Source organism: Gadus morhua, chromosome 6, assembly GCF_902167405.1.
Source record: "Gadus morhua chromosome 6, gadMor3.0, whole genome shotgun sequence".
Taxonomy (NCBI): Eukaryota; Metazoa; Chordata; class Actinopteri; order Gadiformes; family Gadidae; genus Gadus; species Gadus morhua.
The window spans coordinates 25530623-25539467 of NC_044053.1; positions in this window are offsets into that span (position 1 = coordinate 25530623).

Below are 8845 nucleotides of genomic sequence, written 5' to 3' on the forward strand. Positions count from 1 at the left end.
AGGGTCCTATGTTCCCCTGTAGCCATACATACCGGGGAGCATAGGACCCTTTTTGGGAAAAGCGGGGAACATAGGACCCTTTTCCCAGAAAAGGGTCCTATGTTCCCCGCAATCTATCAATCTTTAAAAACATTAGATTTGGCTGTCGGCGTTCAACAGAGTGACATGTCTAACGTAACAGCCAATCAGCGTTCAACAGGCCAACTCAGTGCAGTGCAGTCCGGGGTGAACTGCAGCATGGAGGAGAAAGTGATTGTTGCCGTTTGCGACTCCCGGAGCTCCTTATATAATAGTATATAATATAATTGTATAATAATATCACGGCCAAAAGCTCTGTGCACCTCCGGATGGCCGTAACGCGGGGAGCTCTCGTAGGGATTGGGCTTCTCGGGGTTTGTTTACCGGCGTATGAATATACTGCGTCAGGTTCTCCGACGTCTCTCCCTCTACCACAAAAGGTAAAGACATGCAATGGTAGTTATCTCGGCCGGAATTTGGCAGTAACGGTGGAAAAAGTAACAGACCGGGGAACATAGAACCCTTTTTAAAAAAAGTGTCCTATGTCCCCCGGTCAAATACATATCGGGGAACATAGGACCCTTTTTTGGGAAAAGCAGGGAACATAGGACCCTTTTTTTTTAAAAAAAGGGTCCTATGTTCCCCAGTCTCATACAAAGAGGGGAACATAGGACTCGGGGAACATAGACACGCTCCCCTATAGACTACCGTAGGTTTATGAACTAAACGGCGGCAAGCTAGCGAAAGCCGGCGGCAAGCTTTGCGGAGCACCGGTATTTAACAACCATGGCGAATCAAAATATGATCACACACTTCTTCTTCGTTATATAGCCTGCCTATCAATTTTTCTAAGTGTAATAAACAGGGACAATATCCAACCGTTTTTTTTCCAATTTGACCGGTAAAATGAAACCTTCCCGGTCACATGACCGGCACCAATTTCTTCTAGCGGAAACACTGCTGTGAGTGGATGAGTCACGCCTGACTAAGACATCTATCTATGTTTTTTGACATAATTGAGGCACCTAACCCAGTAGGGTGTAGGCCGTCTCTCATGAGCACACCAGGGCGACCCCACAGGGAGGGCCAGTTATCTATGAAACCAAAGCCCTGCTCTGAGCTATATAGGGCCAGCCAGCGATTTAGAGACAATAGTCTACTATAACGCTCATCATTACCCTTATCGGGTAGAGGGCCAGAGAGAATTAATCGATGCCGACACATCTTTCTGGCGAAGTCACAAAGCCTAGCTATGTTGCTTTTTGTGACCTCAGTTTGTCTTGTCCTAGCATCGTTGGTGCCGACATGAACTACAATGTTGTCGAAACTAGTGTCGGTGTTTGGTGCATCTAATCTAACTCCGTATGAGGTCTGACCGCATGTCAGCACCCTAAGTTTAGCTTCAATGTCGGGAGCCCTGGCCCCAGGTAGGCAATTAACTGTCACTGGCGAGTGTAGCCTAACTTTACGTGTAACAGAGTCACCTATGACTAGGGTTTCTACCCCGAAAAAGACTTGCGAGGCAGGGTACTGACCGCAACCTGCCTCGCAAGTGGTGCTGCCGACAGGATTGCCTGTTGTTGCGTCTGCGGCGTCACACGGCTGCGTCTGCGGCGTCACACTGCAGCCTTCGGAATCAGCCTGTGGAGAGCCTGTGGAGAGAGAGCACAGTGCAAACCCTCGGATACAGAGACACTGTTAAAAACCCTTGAATACGGAGACACTGTTAAAACCCTTGGCTACAGAGACACTGTTAAAAATCCTCGGCTACAGAGACACTGTTAAAACCCTCGGCTACAGAGACACTGTTAAAACCCTCGGCTACAGAGACACTGTTACAACCCCTCGGATACAGAGACACTGTTAAAACCCTCGGATACAGAGACACTGTTAAAACCCTCGGCTACAGAGACACTGTTAAAACCCTCGGATACAGAGACACTGTTAAAACCTTCGGATACAGAGACACTGTTAAAACCCTCGGCTACAGAGACACTGTTAAAGGAGAGTGTATAGGAGAGTGTTGCACAAAGCTCAGAGGGCCCATAGGAAGAAACTCAGTGACGAGTTAATGAGCATGAAATCTGAGAATCCAAAGCTGTACTGGAAGAAGCTGAATGATTCTAGCAAAATCAAAAGTGTTTGTCCAATCACAGTAGAAGAATTCCATGACCACTTTGAAAACTTATCTGATGGGGGTGTACCAATAGATGAGCTCCAAGAACTTGAAAGTGACGGACAAATAATAGACAGTATTGTTCTGAATGTGTGTTTCACTGAACAGGAAATTAATGAGGCTATTCGAAAAATAAAACCAGGAAAAGCTGCAGGCATAGATACAGTGCTGAACGAATACATTAAAAGCACCTCAACTATTTTTATGCCTCTATATGTTCTCTTGTTTAATAAGATCTTGGATTCAGGTGTTATCCCCGAGGATTGGGTGCTTGGTTTAATCGTGCCAATATATAAAAAGAAAGGGGATAAGAGAGACTGTGATAACTATAGAGGAATCACACTTTTGAGTTGTTTAGGTAAATTATTTACGAATGTTTTGAATGAAAGGCTATGTACATTTTGTGAAGATAATTCTACACTGAAGGAGAACCAGGCAGGATTCAGAAAGAACTACTCGACCGTCGATCATATCTTTTTACTCAAACAAATCATTGATTTGTACCGCTTTAAAAAGAAAAGTTTATTTTGCTGTTTCATTGATTATAGTAAGGCATTTGATACAGTCTGGAGAGATGCACTCTGGCATAAGCTCTTAAAAATAGGTATCGAAGGTAAATTCCTTAATTTAGTTATCAACATGTATAAAAATATAAAATCATGCGTATATGTTAATGGAGCTAAATCTGAGTTTTTTGCAAGTTTAACAGGAGTCAGGCAGGGTGAAAACTTATCACCACTGCTGTTTGCCCTCTTCATTAATGACTTGGAGGATTATCTATTACAAAAAGGTTGTGAGCCCATTACTTTTGATGATGCTGTGTTAGACAATTATATACAACTAATGGCACTGATGTACGCTGACGATACTATTATCATGTCTACAACTAAGAGAGGGTTACAGAAAGCTATAAATCATATGTGTGACTTCTGTGAGAAATGGAAACTAAAAATTAATAGCGATAAAACTAAAGTTACAGTTTTTGGTTTTAGGAGAGCGGATACTAGTACACTACAGTTTGTGTGCAACGGTCAAAGTCTAGAGACTGTACATTGTTTCAGATATCTTGGTGTCATCATGAATTATAATGGCTCATTTAAAATTGCTATTGAGGAACTGCATAAGCAAGCATTGCGTGCAATGTTTGCTTTACTCAACAAATGCAGAAAGCTTCAGCTTTCTGTAGATGTCACTCTGGACCTTTTTGACAAGTTGGTTACTCCAGTTATGTTGTATGCATGTGAAGTGTGGGGGTTTGAAAAACTACATCTGTTAGAAAAACTACATCTCAAATTTCTAAAGTACATCTTAAAAGTTAAAATGACAACCTGCAGTCATATGGTGTATGGAGAGCTTGGACGGTACCCACTCTGTGTTACAGTTAAAAAAAGAATAATTGGATATTGGGGGAGACTGTTAGAAAGTAAAGAAAGTAAACTTAGTAAAATCATGTACAATCAGCTACACAGCTTGCATAGCAGTGGTGCATATGCTTCACCCTGGGTATCACAGGTGAAACAGATACTGGATGACTGCGGGTTGTCATATATCTGGATAACACAAAAGTACAACAACATCAACTGGCTGAAAAAAATTGTTGAGCAGAAGTTAAAAGATCAATTCATCCAGAGGTGGCAGAGCGAGCTTACAAGCATGACTTCCTGTGACACGTACATAGAATTTAAACAAGAGTTTAAATTAGAAAAATACCTGATGTATGAAAACCAAAACTCCAGACAGGCTATCTGCAATTTTAGAACGAATAACACCAGAATACCTAAAGTCACTGGAAGATACAAAGGGCTGGAAAGAAGCGAAAGAATGTGCAACATCTGCGATTCCCATTGTGTTGGCGACGAATATCATGTGCTTTTTGAGTGTAAAAATGTAAACGTAATGTATTATAGAAAAAAATACCTGCCAAAATATTATGTCTATTCTCCATCTAAGATCAAACTGATTTTGCTTTTGAGGTCAAATAACTCAGGGGTTATTGCTAAAACAGGTGCCTTTCTGAGAAATGTCCTGCCATTGTTTAAGTAATGTTTTGGGTTTTTCCCTTGCCATGCACCATTGTTTTGGTATGTAATGATTTAAGTTGAATTTTGTGCTCCATGCCATGTGCTATGGCCGTGAGCCGTAATAAATGAAATGAAATGAAATGAAATGAAAATAAAACCCTTGGCTACAGAGACACTGTTAAAACCCTCGGATACAGAAACACTGTTAAAACCCTCGGATACAGAGACACTGTTAAAACCCTCGGCTACAGAGACACAATAAAAAATAACCACAACTAGACAATAATTTAGCTCCAGCCGTCTTGTCCCGGTGTCCTCGCACAGCCTCCAGGCAGCCCAGCACGCAATGTTCTGAACAAACGTCAGCTGCTTCCGGTTCCGGAGAAGGTTCCAGTTCACATTAAAATCACCAAGACAGTACATTTCTCTATTTTCATCTGCAACTCTGTCAAACATATCACAGATTCCATTGAGATATTCCATTCTAGAGTTGGGTGGTCTATAGCAACAACCAATCAGTATTGGGCTAGTATGGGGTAAATTAACCTGTAACCACAATGCCTCAATGTTCATTCATCAAATCAGGTCTTAGTTTTACTGGTATATGATGTTTCACGTAGATTGCCACGCCCCCGCCAAATCAATTTCTATCTTTTCTGAACATGGAAAAACCCTCAATTGATATCAATGAGTCATCAAATGTACTATCCAAGTGTGTTTCAGTTATAGCCATTACATGAATTCCATTGTCCATCAATTTCGCTGAGAGTTCATGTGTTTTATTCCTCAAGCTGCAGATGTTTAAATGAGCTAATGCCAGGCCCTTAGGAAGACCCGGTTTGGAAAAAGTCCCATCAATGCTTGAACTAGCCATAAAACAAGTCCAGCATGCCAATACACAGGCCTACTGGGATTGTGACATTAAAATAACCAGGGAGTGATGCTGAAGTCTCTGAACAGTTGATTATTGATGTACAATTTGTCGACTACCAGGGCAACGCGGCTGTTATGGCTCCGATGTTCTCTCATGATAGGGAAAAGTACTTTACGCCTGTCATGTATCTCAGGAGGGAATTGGTCATTCATGCCAAAGGAGGTGTTCCTCAGCTCTCTGCCCCTCCCCTTGACAAGCTCCTTCTGCTGATAGTGTTCGAAACGAGCCACAATTGCACGGGGTCTGTCCTTTGAGGTTCTTCCCACTCTGTGCACACGGGAGAATGTGACACCCTGAACAGTTTCACTAGGCATGTTAAGCTGGTCTGACATAAACTCCCTAATTACTATTTCACAGTTCTTACCCTCAGCCTCTGGTATCCCAGTAAACACAATGTTGTCTCTCATAGAGCGACACTGTACATCCAGAAGCGATTCCCTCAACTTCTTGTTTACTGTTTCAATGGTATCAACTCTGGCTTCCATAATTTCCATCTTACCCTTCAGTTCTACATTGTCCTTGACCAAATCTGAAATGAGTTCTTGACTGAACTCTAAGCTTTCTTTTAGGCCCTTTATCTCCTCCATCATAGCATTCAACATATCCAGTTTGTCAAGTTTCTTGTTGATGGACTGTAATGTTATCACCTTACTGTCCCCCTCAGTAATTGCCAATGCATCATCTGACGGATATTCATCACCACTCTCAGCATCAGAGCATGTCTTTTTATTTGGAGACTGTTTAACAAAGTCAGTAATCTTCTGCGACTGGGTATCTTGTTTCATCTTCTGCCTATGAGGCCTTGCAGCCTTCTGTGATTTACTCATGATATTGTAGTGATAACTATGAAGTTGCCAAGCTTACCTATCTGTTTTAGCTAAATCCAGCGCACCTCTAGTAACCCTGGTTACCCAGGAGAGCTGCAGTCAAGGTGGTTGTAGGCTAGCAGTTGGAGGTCAGATGCTAGCAGCTGGAGGCGAGCAGCTGGAGGTTAGCAGCTGGAGGCTAGCATCTGGAGGTTAGCAGCTGGAGGTTAGCAGCTGGAGGTTCGCAGCTGGAGGCTCGCAGCTGGAGGTTAGCAGCTGGAGGCTCGCAGCTGGAGGTTAGCAGCTGGAGGCTAGCTTGATGGTTGTAGCCTAGCAGGTGGAGGCTAGCAGCTGGAGGCTAGCAGCTGGAGGCTAGCAGCTGGAGGCTAGCTTGATGGTTGTAGGTTTGTGTGGCCGCAGCACAGACGTCCCGCTTTTCCTTCCCGGATACACAGTATCCAGCTGTGGTGCTGGTGTCGGTACACTTCCAGCTGGCTCCCAGTCTGTCTCCGACTGCAGTCGTAACTCCACACCAGGAGAGGGCGCTGTGAGATGTTGATTATTACTGGTTAACTAGCACTGTGGTTGAATCAACGATCTGGCGATGAGTTGCTGAGGAACCAGGCTCTAAGTAGGGCATAGACAATGACTGGAGATGGAGGGCAGGTGTGCAAGTCGAACAGGTGTAGAGCCGGGGAACACCTTTCCCAAGAGGGGGAGACGTAGCAGAGTATCTGCTGGGTACGGCCATGGCTGAACAGGGGGTTTTTGGGGACAGGGATGGTGGTGGTGAATACTGTGAAGCATTCTAGAAGGGAGCATTGCTGAAGGGAGATGTTGGTGAGTACATGCGCCAGATCAGCAGCACTGAACCAAGTGGTGGATCAAAGCGGGGCTGATTCTGTCAAGGCCTGTGACTTATTGACCTCTTCTCTGTATCGCCATGGTAGAAAGGGGGAGGGAGTGCGAACAGGCAAAGGCTCAAACAGGTTTCATTTGTCTGGGAAATCACTGTAATTACCTAGGAGGTATGTGGAGCTCTGCTTATGTGATTTGTTTGAGTTTTTGCCAAGTAGTTTGTAGGTCCTTGGATGTGATTTGTTGCTCCTGTTTTTTTTAATACATAGTAGTTATAACCTCCTCAATGAAGATCTTAACTAATAATTAGAAGCTATTATTAGAAAATCTTCACTGTTGCCATTATTGTAGGTATAATCTTTTTTCAGATTTGGGATAGTGGAGAAAGAATTATCTGTAGGAGGTGACCATGTTGCAACCACTTCTACTTATTGCAATGATCTGGTCTGCTGCCTTGCCTGAGGGCCCCTTGATTCTTACATAATCTGTGAAATGCCCTCATGTTTCACAGACTTGTTGTGCTGTTTGTGGACAATGATTTCTTTGATCTGAAGAACAAGATTCATGCTGGCTCTTGTTTCCCAGTAAACCGTTGCTTCCTGCACTGGAGGGGGCGTAAAAACGAAAGAATAGTTTATAAGAAGGTGAAACCGGATCTCTATACAATATGTGAACTTTTAAAAAGTTTACTGCTTAAGCTCAGTTTACAGTTTAATTTAGCTCATCAGTCATAGGATCGCATGAACCAATGAGGATGATCCTGGTGAAATGTTTTCTACTTACTGAGTATAAAAGACAATGACATATCTGTTCAACACAATGTACACTGCATTTCCACAATGCTTCCCAAACTGTCCTGATAACTACAATTTTTGACCAGCCTGCTTGATTTTGCACTTCAAGCAGTGAAATATCTCCATATCCCCCTCCTCTCCTCTAAACCTCCAGGCCTCCTCTCCTCTAAACCTCCTCTCCTCTAAACCTCCAGGCCTCCTCTCCTCTAGACCTCCTCTCCTCTAAACCTCCAGGCCTCCTCTCCTCTAGACCTCCTTTCCTCTAAACCTCCACGCCTCCTCTCCTCTAAATCTACAGGCCTCCTCTCCTCTAAACCTCCAGGCCTCCTCTCCTCTAAACCTCCTCTCCTCTAAACCTCCGGGCCTCCTCTCCTCTTAAACTCCTCTCTTCTTAACCTCCAGTCCTCCTCTCCTCTAAACCGTCCTCTCCTCTTAACCTCCAGGCCTCCTCTCCTCTAAACCTTCTCTCCTCTTCACCTCCAGGCCTCCTCTCCTCTAAACCTCCAGGCTTCCTCTCCTCTAAACCTCCTCTCCTCTAAACCTCCAGGCCTCCTCTCCTCTAAACCTCCTCTCTTCTTAACCTCCAGTCCTCCTCTCCTCTAAACCCTCCTCTCCTCTTAACCTCCAGGCCTCCTCTCCTCTAAACCCTCCTCTCCTCTTAACCTCCAGGCCTCCTCTCCTCTAAACCTTCTCTCCTCTTAACCTCCAGGCCTCCTCTCCTCTAAACCTCCTCTCCTCTAAACCTCCAGGCCTCCTCTCCTCTAAACCTCCTCTCTTCTTAACCTCCAGGCCTCCTCTCTTCTACATCTCCCCACTAGACCCAAGTCAAACAAGACTTAAAAAAAACTTAAATCAATCAAAACTCCACCCCTTCTAAAAGCTCCACCAACATGGACACATAGTGGCTGGTTCCCACAAATTCCCACAAAGCATGCACCCCAGGACAACCCTTTACATCTGTCAACACTCTACCTCATACAATTTGTATTGGTGTCTGAGTCTCTCTGCAGATGGGGGGTTTGTTCTGCAAGAAACAACAACATATCTGTATCAGACCCATGAAACAAACTTGTCATTCCAAAGAAACAAAGAAAATATATGAACCCACATGTTTCAGGAAAAACCCACGGGGCAACTGCAATCATTGTCCTACATACTGGAATAGCATTTGACCTATCCGAGGTGGTGTAACGATTTACCAAGGGTGTGGGGTCCAAAGTAACCTTTCTTTATTTGAG